This window comes from Cupressus sempervirens, chromosome 1 (assembly GCF_028749045.1).
Source record: "Cupressus sempervirens isolate cs-2001-9-10 chromosome 1, ASM2874904v1, whole genome shotgun sequence".
NCBI classification, from domain to species: Eukaryota; Viridiplantae; Streptophyta; class Pinopsida; order Cupressales; family Cupressaceae; genus Cupressus; species Cupressus sempervirens.
This window is the reverse complement of record NC_143118.1, coordinates 535,705,642-535,725,598: the sequence shown is the minus strand read 5'-3', so window position 1 is coordinate 535,725,598 and position 19,957 is coordinate 535,705,642.

Below are 19,957 nucleotides of genomic sequence, written 5' to 3'. Positions count from 1 at the left end.
AAAAGCCTTAGTAAATAGCCCTAACCCTACCTAGGATTTTTGTTCTCTAATTTTTCAAAAATCCATTAGATAATTACTTTTATTATTTTATCCTCTAATGCAAACTTAAATTAATTTTTAATTAAAGTATTCTTTTATTTCAGTTTTCTGCACTTTATTTATTTGTGTAAGTACTTTTAAAAGCATAATTTATTATTTTAATTAATAATAATAATTAAAGCCCACTATTTAAAAGTAACTTAGTTTGCATTATTAATTAAATAATTATAATAAACCAACATTAAATCTTTAATTTTTTAATTTCTCTTTGTCCAATTTTCCAAATTAAACCTTTAAATTAAGTCTTTTAAATTAAGGTATATATTTAATTAATTTATAATTAATTAAATATCATTATATTTTAATAATTTATTTTAATCAAATAATATTTAATAAGTCCAACATCATATGATTAATCCAAGAATCGTAATTAAATTATTCACCCTGTAAATCACATAGCCAAGTCTACATAAAAGCAACATGAGCAAAACCAACCAAAGTGAAAATCAAACAATATGTAGTGCCTCTCCCAATGGATTTCTATAAGTCATCATGATGATCTTGCTTTGTGATGTTTTATGTAAAAGTGAGTAATGTAAATGGGTTATTTTAGTAAAATTAAATAAATGGTTAAATTAGGTTATCTAGTGTATTTATTGCTTTCGATATGTTATTATATGCAATTACACTTGATCGTGTGTTTTAGTGTGGAAGATTTATATCCCTAGTACTGGCACATGGAGTTAGTGATTCAGATGTTCATATCTAGCCAATGTCATCCATGTATGGTCGATGTATCCTACTTAAGTGATTTAAATTAAACACTCTAGTGATTTAATAAATACAAATTCATTTGCATTATGTGATTAGACCCATGAGCGTGTCTGCACATTTAGAGGTTTGTATTTAAAATGAAAGTTGATAAAGAATTCTATGAATTTTGGGTTTAAGGGAATTTTGGGCTTTATTTTAATTAATTTAATTCTCAAAAAAATTTCCATAGATGATTTTCAATTACTTGGAATAGCCTATTTTTGTAAGGAAACTTGCAAGGAAGAATATAACTGTTTCCACATAACCCATAATAGATCTAAAATAAATACAGAATTAAAATCCACATGCAAGAGAATAGACAATATACCCACAAAAAATGTGAAATAAGATATACCCTAGGAAACCCTCACTGAGATAAAAACCCAACCTCCAAAAGCATCCATCACCATGTATCATTCAGCAAAACAACACCATTGCAATACAATGATAGAAGTCTTCAAAGCCATAGCCATAACTAAGCAATCTGTGTCAACAAGCATGAATCCACACATCCCATGCCATTGTTCCAACCTTTACAAATGTTCCCTTGGCTAATCTATCAAGCCTTGTCCTGCTTGACTCTTTCCTTTTCCCTTTTCCTCTTCTTACCTCTAACAACTACCCTTGTGGCTACTTATATAGTAGCAAGTCCCACAAAATCACCAAGTGGTATTACACAAACCATGTGCTACCTAACCCATTGACGCCACATTTAATACTAGAAATTTAATTCTTTTCCTCAATAATAAATAATTACATCAAATATTATCACAATGTTACAATACAACTCATCAAGTAAATCCCATGGAAATCTTTACATGTTGTACATCCATCTAGGTGCATCATTACATAATAAAATAAAATAATACAATATAACAATATTATGCAATTTGTGCAACACCCATTATCTATAAAATCTCCCACTTGTCGTATGCATTGCATAGGGTCAATTTCTAGCCACATAAATGAACAAAGGAACAATCCCTCCTAGCAAATCCACCATTATGGATCAAAATACAAGAAGTGCTCCAACCTAGTACCAGAAACAAAATCAAAGTATCCAACATCTCAAACATGAATGATCTCACCTCCTATTATGGCACTACCATTGGACATATATAGAAGCCATCCAAAGAGAAAGTCATCCAACCTGTCACATTAGAAGATCATAAAATCTTATACCAACTAAAATGCCAAGCACAAAAACCTAATCCAAAAGTAATCACATGTATCTATAGTTGTCAAAATATCCATAGCTGAAATAACACCCATAGTAAGTGCCAACCCATCCAACTATCCATACCTCCAAAGATATACCAAGTGAATCTCACATCATCAATATATCCAATCTATAACCTGCAATCAAAATCCTCAAGAGCAATACCTACCACATATATACCAAGAAGCTTCCACTACAAAAGATAATATCAAATCTATAACCAATCCACTCACAAAATCTCAAAGAAGTGAATCCATGTAGTCTCAAGGAAATCCATAATACATAAACCAATAACCTTCAAGAACAACTCTCATAACAAGTCTCCAACAATCTCCCAAGCTCTCCACTAGCAACAGAGGAAAGAGATAAAGAAATAACCATGTCATCTCTCACATGACATACATGAGCACAAACTAGTGATCATAATCTCTAATCAATCTCAAATCCAATGTAAGATGAAGGAAGATAACTAAGACCAAAGAGAAACCATGCAAATCATAAACTATATCATGTCCTTCTACACATGCCTCTAGATGTAGATTTTGAAAGTATGATCTCCTCCATAAAACCCCAACAAGAAGCCTCAACAACACCTAAACCATGCCTCTCACAAGAAGATAAAACCCATAAATCAATCCTAATCCAAGTACTATGCCCAATATAAAACCATCTCCCAAACTCAACGAGCATTACAACATATGCACATGGAGACAACCAATGTTAAACCATCTCTCAAATGAACCCTCTAGGACTAACTTGTGTATTGTAGTTCAAGATCCATATCCATGAAAGGCAAGCATAAATATAATGCACTTGAGAAAAATTATGGGCTATGCATCTCAAGTAGCGAACCACCAAGTAGACCAAGAGTGGGGAATGATAATGCTCATCAAGATATCGAAGTCTTTAACCAAGACTCATCTAAGGAAAATCTTCTCTCAAGTCCATATCAGGTGCATGCCCCTCAGACTTCCTACTGAAACCATCAACTATCCCAACAAGGACATCTCTAATCCAAGAGAAATCAACATCACTACCATCTCTAATTATCCATGAGCACCTTTAACAAATCAATCCATGCCAACTCCAAATGCAACATAGCAATATTATGAAGTATCCAGCTTATGATCAATGTACTCAATACCAAGAGTCTAAACTAAGGTCAATGTCAAAGTTCCAACCATGGCCTCAAGAACATAAACATGACAACATGGTCTTACCATCTCAACCAAAGAGATAACATGCTCCATATGAACATAACATAACATGTCACAACTCTAAACACGTATCAAGAGTATACCATGACATAATAATAAAATCGTCCTCACACCAAGGATAACATGTCAAATGAAAGCATAAACCACACCTTTACCAAGAACCCTGTGAGTCCTCAAGATGCAACCATATCCACACACTATGATGAAAAATATCTTCACATATCATGAAGAACCATCTCCACACACCATGAAGATAACCAAGTGCACCATGCAAATGTCAAAGATGCTTATGCAACAATAGGATCTAAGATAAATCTCCAACATCTGCAAACACTTAATAAATATATCAATGCCAAAAACTCCCACTCAATTTTGGTATCAAGTCACCTATGGCATCACAAAATCCATCTCCTACATGAAGATCCTCTAGTTCTACACTCACATAACCAAAGTGTCAGTACCAAGTGAAACTAAGATCTCCAAACCAAGAAGATACAAACCAAACCAGGAACTAATCCTACATTTTCACCTCATCACTATTACAAGCTCCCACTAAACTATGTATCCAAGCTATCCATGACATCATGATGAAAAACCTTCCTCTACCATGAGAATCAACCAAGGCATCAAACCACCAAAGAACTCTATTTGTGTTTTAAAACTATTGAATCAACAAAATGCTCAGTACCAAAATGATATCACTCACACAATCTAAGGATTAGCCAATTCTTGTTAACAATTATATGTGCAAACCAATTGGACCCAACTTCAACAAAACCAAGGGTGGTTTTCTAGTCTTTAAGCTCTCCAAAACTAGGGTGGGTATACCTATTAGGCTCTCCAAAACTAGGGTGGGTATACCTAGGGATGATTCAAGATTGGAAACATTGTATGAGAATTATTTTAGTTTCATTCTGATTCTAATCTCAAATCCTCAAATACATGCATAATTCTTGACAATTTGATAAACACATCCCATATAACAAATCTAGCCAAAATTCTTCAATAGATTTGCACGTGTTCTCAACAATAGTGGCTAACTGAAGCTAAAACATTCCATGCAAACAAGTATTGGCCAATTTTGAATATCTTCAGGAAATAAAAGTAAAATTAATTATACTTCTGCATTTGAAAACAATTTATGACATATTTCTCTTCCAGCTGAATCAATTTGATCAATGCCTAATCCATTGGGCTTCAGAGTCTACTATAAATCTATAGACCTAATTTTTTGCATTACGAATAATATTATCAACAATTCTTATCAGAATTCATCATTCTAAAATCCTTCCTACTGCTGTAGCAACCTTATCAAATTCATCAAATCTTTTACTTAATCCATTGAACTAATAGCAGCAGTGAACAAATATACAACCTAACTAGATTGCATTCAATTGCACAAGCCTTTACTCATACAATATCAAGATGACCAAGTAACTAAAAGGAGAAAAAATTCAAAAAGAACTTATATGGGGATAGCTCATAATTTGTATTCATTTTCTTTGAAAATTGTATACATTTGTAGTAAACTCAGAATGACCTTAGGAAAAACACAGAGATCATTCTATATTAATGTATTCTCAGGAACTAACATAGATAATACATCATAAAACTTGCTCCAAACATCGGTCAAAAAAAAACTAAGTATATCACTTAAGCATTAGAAAATCAGACCATTCTCTAGCCTTGGAATCTCACTTATATAGTGTGAGATGCAACAAGCTTTAGGCTAAGAGAAATCAGCAAGTGTCCTTTACCAGAGATAATTACATACACCTATCATAAAATGACAAAAATGAGAGTAACAGAAGATGTCTAGATCAAACATTCCTTTTGGTGGTTCCGCTTCTGTCACATCCTCTATTGTTGTTGATTTGACTACTATTCTGATTCCTCTTTGTATGCAACTACCAAGCTAACCAATGATGAAGTTTGTTCTGATGATTGAAAGTTAGTCTCCACCTGTGGGTTTTCACCATCTTTATCTTGTACAATGGGAGTAACTTCTACTTTTCCCTCTTCTTTGGTTGTATCAGTGTCCTATGGGCCTGAGTCTGCAACTGAAAGTGATTGATCATTCTTTTCTTCTTCTCCCTATTGGCCTTGTGTAGTGATGGTGTCAATGATTTAGATCTCATCACCCTACACCTTATCACTATTAGTTTCTATTTCCTCCAACTATTCACCAGGAACTATTTTTGCCATCCACTTGTCAAACAATGTGTCATCTGGCCAATTGAATTGTAAAATATCACTCAGCCTCTTGAGCACATACTCAGCCTCATTATCAATAGCAACAAATTCCTGTTTTAAAGAATCAAAGAATACTTGGGCCTTCACCATTTCTTCCATTGTGGTAGCCCACCATGCATGCCATGTTTCATTTATAATCCTATTCATCCTTAAACAAAAAATATCATCAAGTTCCTTCACCCATTCATCTTTGTTTTTCAAATTATTTCTTTTATCTAGGGCACAAGGAAATAGACTAAACTTTTGGCTCTTGTACTTATTCAAGTAGCCTACTATTATTCTCTATAAATGAATCCTTTTATTGTCAAAATCAACATGATTAGAAACAATATCAAAGGTTTTTTCAATTTGATCATAAGAATTCTTTATGACAGAGAAACAAAAAAATGTCATTTCTTTCTCCTTCTCACCCATTTATTCACGATAGGCTTTAAAGCCTCATCATTGGATTTCAAATCCTCCCAGATACTAATCACCCTGGCCAACTGATCATGAATTAATGGCCATTCAACTTTGTCCCCCACATATGTGAGAGCTTTTCTTAATTTATCTTCATATTTTTTCTCCAACTCTACATGTAGGGCCCATAGTTTACCCTTTTCTTCTTCAAAATCCTCAGCAGTGTAGTATTGTGGCCTTTGGGGTGTATCTGGTATTTCTGTGAGGGGGGTGGATTTGAAGGGTTCAATTGGGGAGTGAGGGTATGTTATTTTTGGTCTTGTGGACCTCTTTATTAGCTTGTTCTCAAGCTCAATTCTCCTCTTTACTTCTTTATTGTAGGCATCCACAACCACCTCATACTTGCTCTGCAACTCAATCATTTTATTTTCCTCCCTCTCTATAGTAGCCAAGTAAAATTGAGAGTAATCTATATTCATGTGGGCTACCTGTGCATGTGAGGTATCAACAACTCTCCTCACAATGATATTCCCTGTTAGTCTTGAATCATCAGGCTGTGATGGAACAACCCTGGATCCTCTTCTTAATGACCACATGACAAGAGTAGCTTGGTCATTACTGAATGCAGTTCCCAAGAACTCCTTTTTATTTAGATCTTGCAATCCCAAATTATTTGACATAAAATTGAAAATCAAAGCATCAACGATGTCCCAATTGAGCAATAATAAAATATTTGCAACCTTTACCATCTATCTCCCTTCTTTAGGGGTTATATTTTTAAACTCTTGAATCATTTGTTCCTTTATTTGATTTTGAATTGAGGCTTCATCCATTTATGGATGCTTTTTTTTCATATTCTTACATCTTTCCTCAAAATTGCTCATGTTTTCCCTCCAAGCAAATTGGTGGAAAGCCGTAGACTTTACAAAACTGTCATCAGACAAAAATTGCTAACTGGCTTGTTCCAAAATAGGATCCAATTCCCTTCCCCTGAAATCTAATGCAATCAACTCAAAACTTGGCATAGGAGGATCTTGGGGGTTCCCTTCATCAATCTCTACTTGGGTAACAAAAACTCCCCCTTGTGATCCATTTTGTTCCATTTTCTCATCAGTGAGTTGCTCCTCAATTCTCATGGGGGTTTGGGAAGGTGAGTAACTCTCATCATGTGGTTCCTCTTCCCTTATTATCTTTCTCCTCTTAGGAGAAGGTTCAGGAGGCCTTTCTTCAAAAATAGCACTAATAGATTCAACTATCTATTTTTCTTTATCCACAATGGGCCTTTGACTGTGAATAATAGTATATCCTAACCTCCTTTGAACAACTAGTGGGCTTGCCCCTATATTAGGAGTGAAGCCCAATCTCCTCATTATTTCTTTGGTCTTATCTGGAAAAGAATCAATGAAATATTGCTTTTTCTCATTCGTCACCTCCATTATTTGAGGGAATGTATTCATAAGCTTATTAATTCTATCTACAATAGTTACAACATTACTTAGAGGGTTGTAATCTTTGTTAAAACAATTAATGAAACTCAAAACTTTTGAATAGACTCTCCATTTTTCTTTCTTTGTTTCTTGCTCCTATAGAGAGTACTCATTCCTTATTACATCTTCAAGGAAATAAAATTCATGCTCAACTGGATGAAGTTTGATCCTATGCCTAAGAGCCAAATGAAAGAAACCTTCTGCATCACAAAAATGAGGGTGAGATACTACCATCTTATATTGATCCAAAAATTTATAAAGGGAAACCCATACTTCGTTGGTTATCACAAATTGGTGGGCTACTGTGCAAGTGGGAAAAATTGATCCTATTCCCCTTTTGTGAAAAAAGGCTTCTTCTACTCCTCCCAACTACCACAAGAATTCAGTTACTCCTACCTTTAAGGGAACCTGGTAAGGTAGTAAATGAGGTGTTCCCTTGAATCCATAAATTATGATAATAGTAGAAACTAAATATGGGATGATGTCTCCCCAATTATGTGAAACCTTCAGATTATGGGGTTTATCCATAGGCTTAACAAGGTGCATTAGTGCCTTAGGGATCTTGGGATTGTCTCTTAATACAAGGCACCTTAGTTTGGAGGCAAATTACCTGTCAAATCTAACAAAAATAACTTTTTCTACTTCCCCAGTCATATCTACACTCCACAATTGAACTAGTAGTGCTTCCCCCTCTTGTTCTCTGTTCAAAACCATTTCTTTACCAAAGTATGTAGGCCCCTTTAAAAAAAACATGTGCATCAACAGGGATTATTGGCCCCAAACCTTCTCCACCTTACCCTTAGTAATCCCAACCAATCCACTATGAATCTCATCAGCCAGGTAAGAAGCAAAATCAAAAATTATATCCACACTGAAAGAGGAGATTTGAGTGATCATATACATGAAACTCATAGGGATAAAGTCTTCTTCACCCTCTCCAAAAACTTTGCATAGGGTCATGTATATCTCTACTGCCCTGGCATTAAAGCATGATTTCTTGAAAGGTTCTTGAGAGGATGATGTTATTGCTGGTAGGGTTCCAATTCTACCAATGTGGGCCTTCAGTGCACCTTGTCTAACTATATCCTTCTTTGACATATATTCTTTTCCTAAATCTATCAAATTAATGGGCACATGATACCTAGTGAGAGCTCCCAAACAAAAAATTTCCCTAATCTCTTCTGGATTGATGGTGATTAGAATTTCACCATCTACTCTTCTCACTACCCTATTGGCTTGATCATAACTCTTCACCATGACCTTAAGAAGATCATAATCCATAAACACACTGGGAACAACTAGCTTTCCTAGGTCAAAATTCTATATATTGGCATGTGGGGCAAATAGTTTCCTTTCTGCAAACCGTTTCTTGAACAAATTTAAACCAGTTTGTGAGATTTGAGGATCCTAGACCCAATTACCCTTATCATATAATCCATCTACTATCCTCAACCTAGGGTTTAATGAGGTCAATTTTTTAACATGCACTATCTCTACAATAGACTCAGGAAGTAACTCAAGAAAACCATCATGTACATTTCTATCCAAATAATTTACTTGACCTAAAAAATCCTTCTTCAGAGGCATCTTTGATTATGCTTTATAGAACTAAAATACTTACAAAGATTATAGTTGGATTACTTACTTGAATTTTGTCCTCATTTTCCTCTATATTTTTGCAAATTTTTCGCGAACAAACTGCTTCACAATCTTACCAAACTTCAACACAATCTTCTTCAGTAATTGCTTCTGCTCAGGAAAAGCTCAAAATCTTTGTTTGTGTAAGGTGAAACTGATAAAATCTTCTCTATTATACTCTATTTTTCCTCACATGCAAAGATTTCATATCTAATTAATACACAGAGTGGCACCACCTTCTGCGTTTAAATCTACATCGTTGATCTTTTAAAAATCCTACGATCATGGGATACAGAGAAAGACAACTTGGAATTTCACTTGACAAGTTGGCCAGTCAATCCAATGAAAATTTCCCATGTACATAGCTCCTTCCTTGATGGCACTTGCGTCTAGACCCACTAGCGATTGAGGACATGTGTCAACAGGTCGCTACTTTGCTATACATAAAGAACGAGCATCTTGCCATAGCAAAGCAGTGACAACCATTGATTCAATCTTGATCTTGTGGATGATACATTACTACATTGCTTAGAAGAATAGTAGTGGGCCCTCATTCACTACCTCGCTATACATATCCTCTAAGAAACTCTTCATGGTGAGATAGTTATGGCCATTGATCTAAGACCAAATCAAAGGTAGAGAAGCTGCACAAAGTACCTTGAAGAAGTGGTGGGTTCCATACTTGCTATGTCACATAAAGTAAACAACTTGCAACTTTCCATAGTGAGATAGTGAGGACTATTGATTCTAGTTTGATCTAATGATCAGAATCCCTTATACACTTTATGAATGGGCCGTGGGTCTGGGGCACTGGTGACGTAGGAAAATTTGCACTGTTGGCAACAAACCAAACCTTTCTTAAATCTTAGTCATCTTTTCACATTGTTTGAGGTCCTACCAGCTATTCTTTTCATGGCACCTCACTACTTTGCTAATGACGAGATGTCAAATTTTTTTGATAGTGAGGTAGCGAGGCATCGAAAAGACCTTTATTCTGGCACCGACTTCTGGCTGCTTCTACTAGGTCACTTTTCCTATTTTGACAGTACTTACAATGTGCACATGATTGAAAAGTTGGCTAGAAAACAAATCCTTGATTGTCGTACCTTCATTTTACGATCCTATTTTATAAACTTTTTGGCACTTGCTACCTCACTATGAATAAAAAGTGCTCATCTTTTTATAGTGAGGTAGTGACAATGGTAGATCTATTCAAATCGGATGGTGAGGAAACTGAGAGGAAAGGTTACTTGAGGGCATGGGAAAATTTCAAAAGAAAATAGAATATTTGCCCAATTTTTAAAAGGGTTTTGCACCTAAAAATTACAAAAGGGATGAGACAAAGGGTTTTAACACATTTTTTCAAAGGTTAACAAATATGGATGACCAAAGACCATAAACCCTATTCACCATTAATGGATACAATCTGAATTTTTATACCTAGAGAAAGGAATTTTATCATGCAAAAATTCATACCAATAGTGGCTCTATCTGGGGACATTGAATTCTCTAGATTCAAATGAGGTCTCAGAATTTCTGGGGGAAGTAGACCAACCAGGCTCCCTACAAACCAACCACTACTAAGAGAACAACACACATAGGAAAACTATGCACAGAAACTATACATAGACAAAAGGATGTACACATATGTACAAGAAACCCTAAACTACTGTTCATGGAAAAATAAGTATTTCAGCAGAAATACCTCTTTAAGAACCGTCCATGAATTGGCAGTTCAATAATATTGTCTGATAAATCTTTATGAATATAGGAGTCTTCTCCCCATGAATTTACAATCAAATAAGGACCTAACTAGATAGGATCAAATTTACCATGTTTTCCTTTATCCTCCATTCTGGCATTCCACATCAAGACTAGTTCTCCATTTTCAAACTTTTTGCTTACTGTCCTTTTATCATAGAGTGTTTTAACTTGAAGTTGCAACCTTTGGTTATGGAGAGATGCTTCCTTTCTAGTTTCTACTAATCCTACAAGTTCATCTAGCCTTTCTTGCATGTCATCAGTAATATCTTCATCATATAACTAAATGTAATTGTAGAGTCCTACCAAGTTGTTCTGAGGCATCCTAACCTGAATTCCATATACCAGATCAAATGGTGCCACACTAATAGCCTTTTTAACAGTCACCCTATCAGCCCATATGGCTAATTGCAATTTAGAATCCTAGGCTTTCTTATTATCATCCAATGTCCTTTTTATTATTTTTAACGAATTCTTATTTGTGGACTCAGCTTGTCCATTTCCTTGTGGATGATATGGGGAAGATGCTAATCTAGTGATTCCATATTTGTCACATAATTTCTTGAATTCTTCAGACCTAAAGCACATTGTATTATCTATTACAATCTTCTAAGGACAACCAAATTTGGAAATAATGTTATTCAGCAAGAAATTATTGACAATGTTACTTGTTGCATTCCTTGTGGGGATAGCCTCTACCCACTTTGTAAAATAGTTAGTAGCAACTAAGATCCAGGAATAGCCAGTGCTAGATTTGGGAGAAATTCCACCTATGAAATCCATACCCCATTGTTGAAAAGGTGCTTGGACCTCAATAGGTTTTAGTGGAGTATTACCTGAGAACCTCAATTTTCCAGCAAATCTTTGGCATGCATCACATTTTCTAATCATGATTTGGGCATCCTTGAAAAGAGAGGGCCACCAAAATCCTACTCTCATCACCTTATGTGTAGTAGTCTTAGCCATATAGTGTCCTCCACAAACTCCAGCATGCATTTCATTTAAAACTTCTTTTGCCTACTCTTGATCAATGCACTTCAGTAACACCCTTCAAAATTTCTTCACCATAGACCACCTTTGACAATTATGTATCTGATGGCTTGCAATTTAGTATTTCTTTTTTCATTTTCTATCAAATGGGAAGGAGCTTCCATGTGTTGAAGATAATAGATAACATTTACATACCAATCACAATGATTCATGTCACATAAGTTAGATCTGAGGTCATTAACTACCACATTTATCTGATTAGCATCCAAATTAGATTCAGCCATAAGTTTAGCCAAACCTTGACCTCTTACCAACTTAGTTATCTATATTTCAATATTGAATTGTTGGATCCTGTTGATCCATCTACACCTTCTTCCTAACACTTCTTGCTGAGAAAATATGTCTTTAATAGCATCACTAGGCACAAATGCAATGAAAATAGCACCTATCAAGTAGCATCTGAAAGCCTTAACAACCTTTACTAAAGCATATGCTTGTTTTTCATTTATGTCATATTTCAATTCAGCAGGCTGCAATGACTTACTAAAAAAAGAAATGGGTTGTTCATATCCTTCTTCATTTTTCTGCAACAAGATTGTGACTATAGTGTGAAAGGATGCAAAAGAAAAAATGTGCATAGGCTTTGTATAATTTGGATTTTTGAGGACTGGGGCATTTTTTATGGTAGTCTTAATATCTTGAAATAATTGGGAAGGTTCTCCATTCCAGTCAATAGTAGCTCCTTTTTTGAGCATTTTAGAAATAGGTCTACTAATTTCAGCAAATTTTGTAATAAACCTCCTCAAAAAATTAACTTTCCCAAAGAAAGACTATATTCCTTTCACATTTTTGGGCTTAGGCACCTTATCAATGGCTGCCACTCTTTCAGCGTCTATCTTCACACAATCCTTAGACACTATATGTCCTAATAATCTGCCTTCTATTACCTCAAATGTACATTTCTTTGGGTTCAATGATACTCTATATTCCAAAGATTTGATAAAAAATTTCTCCAAATGCCTATAATGATCCAGCTATTCTTTTCACGGTGCCTCACTACTTTGCTAATGGTGAGATGTCAATTTTTTTTGATAGCGAGGTAGCAAGGCATCGAAAAGACCTTTATTCTAGCACCAACTTCTAGTTTCTTCTATTGGGTCCATTTTCATGTTCTGACGGTAGTTACAATGTGCACGTGATTGAAAAGTCAGCCAGAAAACAAATCCTTGACCATCGTACCTTCATTTTACGGTCCTGTTTTATAAATGTTTTGGCACTCACTACCTCACTATGTATAAAAAGTGCTCATCTTTTTATAGTGAGGTAGTGACAATGGTAGATCTATTCAAATTGGATGGTGAGGAACTTGAGAGGAAGGGTTACTTGAGGGCGTAGGAATTTCAAAAGAAAATAGAATATTCACCCAATTTTTAAAAGAGTTTCACACCTAAAAAATTGCAAAAGGGATGAGACAAAGTGTTTTAACAATTTTTTTCAAAGGTTAACAAATCTAGATGACCAAAGACCATAAACCCTATTCACCATTAATGGATACAATCTGAATTTTTATACCTAGACAAAGCAATTTCATCATGCAAAAATTTAGACCAACAAACTCAAAGCATGAGCTCCTCAAAAGAAACCAAATAACCATGATCCTCAACCAAGAAGATATACCAACATAACTAAATCAGGAATCCAAACTAATGAACATCCAAGATGTACCTATGTATCCAATCATGTCATGCCAAAATCCATGGCACCATGATCACATCCATGAACTGAGCAGATGACTCTCAATATGTCCAAGTTGTTAGCATAAAATAGTCAACCATAATCCTCCACCATGATTGTACCTGGTAACAACATCTCATCCCTTCTACATGAAGAAAAATTAGAAAATCATGTGACTTAGGGCATAGAAAACCCAAATCCAAGCTACCAATTTGAACTTCCATTAATAATGAAATATCAATGGGCAAAGAAAACCCATAACCAAGCCATAAATGCAACCTGTAAGTATAGACCACTTACAACACTGCACAACTTGTAGACCCAACAAGTCATCGTACATATCCAAACCAAACACTAATAACCATATCATCATGAGACCAATCTAAAATATGAACTAGGTATACAATGACATTAAATCTTAAATCTCCAAACATACAATGTCATAAACTCATAATGATACCATATTCAATATATACCATAAACTATTTAGATTAATATATCACCAAATAAACCATGCCAAACCTGCACCAAATTTAACCAATATGTAAAGTTCTCCAAGAGCTTTCTGTTCACAACTCAAACTCCAAAATTTAACTTTGTATGCCCAAGTTATGTAACATCTAACTTTTGGGCTCTTAAAACCTAACAAAATATCAAAATCATAGAACCAAACCTACACCAAGTTGTAGTGCTCTAAATTAATTTTCCAATGCCTATAAGAAGTCTAAATTCCGATATCCTAAGAGAAAGTTATGGTCATTTTATTAAGAAAAATTTTTACCATTTTCACTACATTTTTTTTTGTGACAAAAATTTGGATGGGATTAAATTTGATGGTCATCATGGGCTGAAACTAAAAAACTCTTTCATTTCCTCTGAATATGGCCAAACTAGGGCATATTTTATATCAAAATTTATAGAAACATCAACTTGAATCCAATGGTGAGGTATGTTTTTACCCAGGAGGTCATCTCTACAAGCTCCCCCTAAAAACCCTCATTTAAATGAAACATCCAAAAAATCCATTTTGTCCAACAATTTCACATGCCCAAAATATTTCAACATCCCATCATAATAGCAAACCCAAAACCCTCAGATATGTAATAAAAAACTCATATATATTGCCCATTCTTTAATCCTCTCATGCATTGCCATGGATTTAATCTAAGGTTACAATAATAAAACCTAGCTCTGATACCACTTGTAAGGAAGAATATAATTGTTTCCACATAACCCATAATAGATCTAAAATAAATATGGAATTAAAATCCACATACAAGATAATAGACAACATACTGACAAAAAATGTGACACAAGATATACCCTGGGAAACCCTCCTTGAGAGAAAAACCCAGCCTCCAAAAGCATCCATCACCATGTATTATTTAGAAAAAAAACACCATTGCAATACAACCATGGAAGCCTTCAAAGCCATAGCCACAACCAAAAAATCTATGTGAATGAGCATGAATCCACACATCTCATGTCATGCTTCCAACCTTCACAAATGCTTCCTTGGCTAATCTATCAAGCCTTGTCCCACTCGACTCTTGACTTTTCCCTTTTCCTTTTCTTACCTCCAACAACTACCCTTGTGGCTACTTATATAGTAGTAAGTCCCATAAAAACACCAAGTGGTATTACATAAACCATGTGCTACCTAACCCATTGACCCCACATTTAATATTGGAAATTTAATTATTTTTTCCAATATTAAATAATTATATCAAATATTATCACAATGTTACAATACAACTATCAAGTATATCCCATGGGAATCTTTACATGTTGCACGTCCATCTAGGTGTACCATTACATAATAAAATTAAATAATATTATATCAATATTATGCAATGTGTGTAACACCCATTATCTCAATAGTTTTCATTTGGGTTCATTTAAGGTTTACCTAGATTACCTAGTTATTTACCCTAATCCATTATTCCCTCAAAAAGTGAATAAGTATCCAAAAGGAATTTTATTCCTCACTTTTGACTTTTGGAAATAGGAATTTGGGAGCAAATTACATATCCTCTTCAAGAGGAAATAGTTTTATGTTATTTGTGGGAGCTACGAGTGTGGGATCATCATGAGATTGGTCTCCTTGGATCCATCTTGTGGAGACCTTGGATTGCAGCAACTTTCAACAGTTTCTATTGCATTTTTATTTTATTGCTCATCTTTCCATATTAGTCTATTTTGGCTACAAGGTAGGGTTCTCCCATTTTATTTTTTAGCTTTGTTTCTACTTTTATTTTTGGTAGTCATTTGTTAGGAGACTGAGAACTAGTGTTCCCCTCCATTTTTGAGTGCTAGCTCTACCTAATTGGGCAGGTATGAGCATTTCCCTATTTTTCAAGATGAGGGTTTGGGGTTTTGCACTATTATTGTGGTCATTTTTGCATACAGGATTCAAACCTAATTTTTATTGGATTTGTGTGGATCATTTACACAAGGGTAGAATGAGTTTTATTTTCATTAATTTTTGTCAATGTTGGGTTTTGAGGTTTTTGCCTCGATTTGTGTGCCACCCAATTTTCTTAGGTTTTCTTGGCATAGTTTTGGTTGTGGATTTAGAATATTTCTATGATTTCAATATGACCACAATTGCATCTTTTTGTTTGCATTGGGATGCATGCAAAATCTATACTTCCATATTGAGGCTAGTAGAGTGTGTGTTCTTGTTACGTGGCCTTTTGTGATTTGGATTCATGTAGAATCTATGCTCCCAAATATAGACTGGTTGAGTGATTTTTTATTCTAGTTTTCTTTTGTTTCTTCGAGATTCATGTAGAATCTAAACTCTTAGATATAGGTTAATTGAGTGATGTGTTTACTTGTGTCTTTTTTTTATCATCCAACCCTTGTTAGTCTTGATTATGTTGTGAAGTTGGTTGTGCCCACACATGAGCACATGCACATGCATTTGATGGGATCTTGTGAGACTCGAACTCCCTGATATAGGTCGGTTGAGGGATTTTTCATTGGGGTTGGATTGGGAACTTGCATTTCCTCTGGGCACTCATTGTGATATGAGTATGGGTATGTAGAATAGGCATGTGGAGTGGCTTCTCTCATTACCCCAATTTTTTTTGACAAGGTAGCATGAGGAAGTTCTAACAAGTGATAACTAAATTAATAAATGGGTAATAAAACTTAATTCAGATAAGTGAGTTCTTGTACTATGTCTCTAAAGGCATGGCATGATGGTTTCTTGAGGGATTCATTTCAATTCCAAGTGACTTACACTCCACTAGAGTCCCTACATTATTGACCCATAGAGTGTCTAAGAAGGACCTGTTGTACTTGCATTGTCTCATGATCTTGGTTTCAATCCTCTTTATTGTCTATTTTAGTGTTAGCCATGGATGTTTATTTTATGTGTGCTTGTGGTTGGAACATTATCTCAACCAGCATGGTAGGAGTGGACCTATGGATTTCACATGGTTGGGAGGTGTACCTACCTATACCATTGTTGGGGACTAGTGTACAAAGATGATCTATTATTCCAGTGTAGTCAGTGCTTGACATTTCACTTGGTTTATCCAAGTTTTTGGAGTATGTTTCATTGTGGTTTATGCTTTACATAGAATGTTTGGATATCATGTTTAGATGATGTTATTTTACTTGACACATTCCTTTATTATAATTTTGGCATATGGTTAGATGATGTGATTTACTTAGTTGGAATATATATTGCTTTATTGGTTTAGCGTGATTAGATCTTCTTGTTCTTATAATGTTATTACATTGTAGTAGTGACATCCTCATAAGACAACTCTAACTAGTTGGCAGTTTAGGATGTTAAGCATAGGGGATGGCTAGGGCCTTTGAGGTCTCATCATGCTATTATGGTTGGGAGGAATCGCACACAAGTTTAGTTGGTTTTATACATTGCGATGTTTCTTTCCACATGTCTTTCATTTGTTGTTATGGTTTAGATGGTTAGTTGCATTTCTATCATGTTATTCTTGTGTTTGAGAATCCAAGCCTCTATTTGTGGATCTGGTACTCCCTAGTGTAGAGATTCTTACTCTATTTTCTTCTTTATGAATGTTCATGGAAATGTTTCTTGCATTCTTGGGTGATAGTGCTTCATTAGTGGATGTTATTGGAAAGTATCGCATGCCCAAAGGTAAACTAGCATACGATACTAGAAAGTATTGCATATCCAAAGGAATTCCATTGTATAATACTAGAAAGTATCACACACCCATTGGAGAATTGTTGTACAATATTGGAAGTGTATCACATGACCATAGTAACTCTATCGCCCAAACCCTAAAAGTATCGCATGGCCATTAGAGAAATGTCATACGATACTAGTAAAGTATCACCTAAGCTTTTTGGAAATGTCACCTAGGGTTGTGGGAAAACTTGCTAGGGTGACTAGTTGGCACTTTTCAACTTGACTGAAAGGTTTTGAGAGGTGATTGGGATACCCTTTACAGAGTTCTTTAACCCTAATGTTGGACCTTTTGAATCTGTGATGTTTCAAATTTGGATGTGTTTGTGACCTTCATATTTTCTTCATTTTTGGTCAGTAGTGGTGCTTGGAGATTCTTTGGTGTTGGAGGTTTTTTTAGTCTTCCATTATGATCTTTTTGATCCTTGTATGTTGATTTTTGTGTGCATCCATACTTGTTTTTAATATATATATATATATATATAGGCTTTTATTTATCGTTGTTCTAAGGATCTCTAAGTGGGGCATTACACAACACATGCAAAGATAACTCACAAATTTAAAATGATAGGAAATCAAATACATGTCCTCCTTTTTAGGGGAGTAATTAGGGTTTAGTTAATATTGGACCTAAATATTATCTATCCATTATTACCATTGAGTTATTACGATATGGAGCACTCATCCTGGAAATTCAGGGAAGTCAGTGTCTGACACTTGCAACCAATATAAAAGATGAACATGTACATGTGCACATATATCTATGTTAAACAAGAAATTGAGGAAAGATGCTAATCATTACTATATGATATAATTAATTATCCAATCAGTTAAGAGCTAATATATCCACAAAAGAGCTAGATATAACTTAAAAATGAAGTATATAATGACAATAAAGGAGGGGTACTATATCCACCTCCCCTAAAAATAGGCTTACTCATAGAAGATGACTGTTACTACTAAAATATCCAAAGTCAAAAGTAATATCCATAATACCATACAAAGGGGTCATATAGGAAATCACCAAAATCAAGTTTACTAAATGTACACTTCCAACCATTAAGAATATTATGGCCATGGTTTAAGGATAAACCAAAAATCACATTCATTGAAAATGTATCTCTTAATTAGATAACTTCAAATTTGTATTCAATAAGTATCATAAAAGACATCCAAAATCTATTGTCACATTGAATAATAAAATGAAAATCACATGGAATCTTAGTTATTGCAACTTTCACACAATCATAATCAATGTGACACTCATGTAACCTATGTGATCCAAATGCTTTCCCTTTCTACATGTAGTCATAATGCAATCTCATAGTGTCCTCCCCTACACATACTATTAGAGGTCCTAAATGAACATGATAGAAACAATAATTATCACATAACAAGGAAAACAATACCAAACATTAAGGTATTCACCACATAATTTAAAGGAAAATCCAAGTGGGTGAATATCAAGCTCAATAATAAATGAAAAGTACACCATGTGATGATTTTTAACAACAAATCAAATCTTACTAGTATCACAAAATAGATAGCGAAAAGAGAGTAAGATGACTAATCCCAACATAAAAAAGTTCAAAATTTAATGCTAAAATACTCACAACATGAACAAATCATCAATGATAAAAAAATTTTATGAAAACATGTTTCACATAACAAGGTGACTAATGGTAGCCACACTCTAGGGAGAGATTGCTTCATGATATCTAGGGTTCCAATATAGTTTATGCATTAGAGAATTTACTTAAACAAAATGAATAGAAAAATCATTAATGATTGTTATAATTATCTTTCATATTGTCTTATGAAATTATGAGTCTCATTTACTAGCAATCATGCAATGCTTATTATAGTGCTCAAGAAGATCCAATCCATACAGATGCATTTAAGCATCAACTAGAAATCAATGTTAGATTACCAAGTGCCTAAGCAACATAGTCTTTCATACTAATTCAACAAGGAAACTTCAAGTAAGCTATAAGATAATAAAAATGAAATGTACAATCATGAAGCAAGAGTCTAAAAAGTTAAGTGTTACAAATCTTTAAGTTTCATGTTCATAATTTTGTTTCCAAATCTATTGTCCAAAATATGTTGTTTAAGTTTTCTATTGATATAATCTTTTTGTAAGTGTTACTATTGTTTAAATGATGGTGCATAATCTTCTCAAAATTCCTAGTATAGAAACTCAAGATCTAAAATCGGAAGT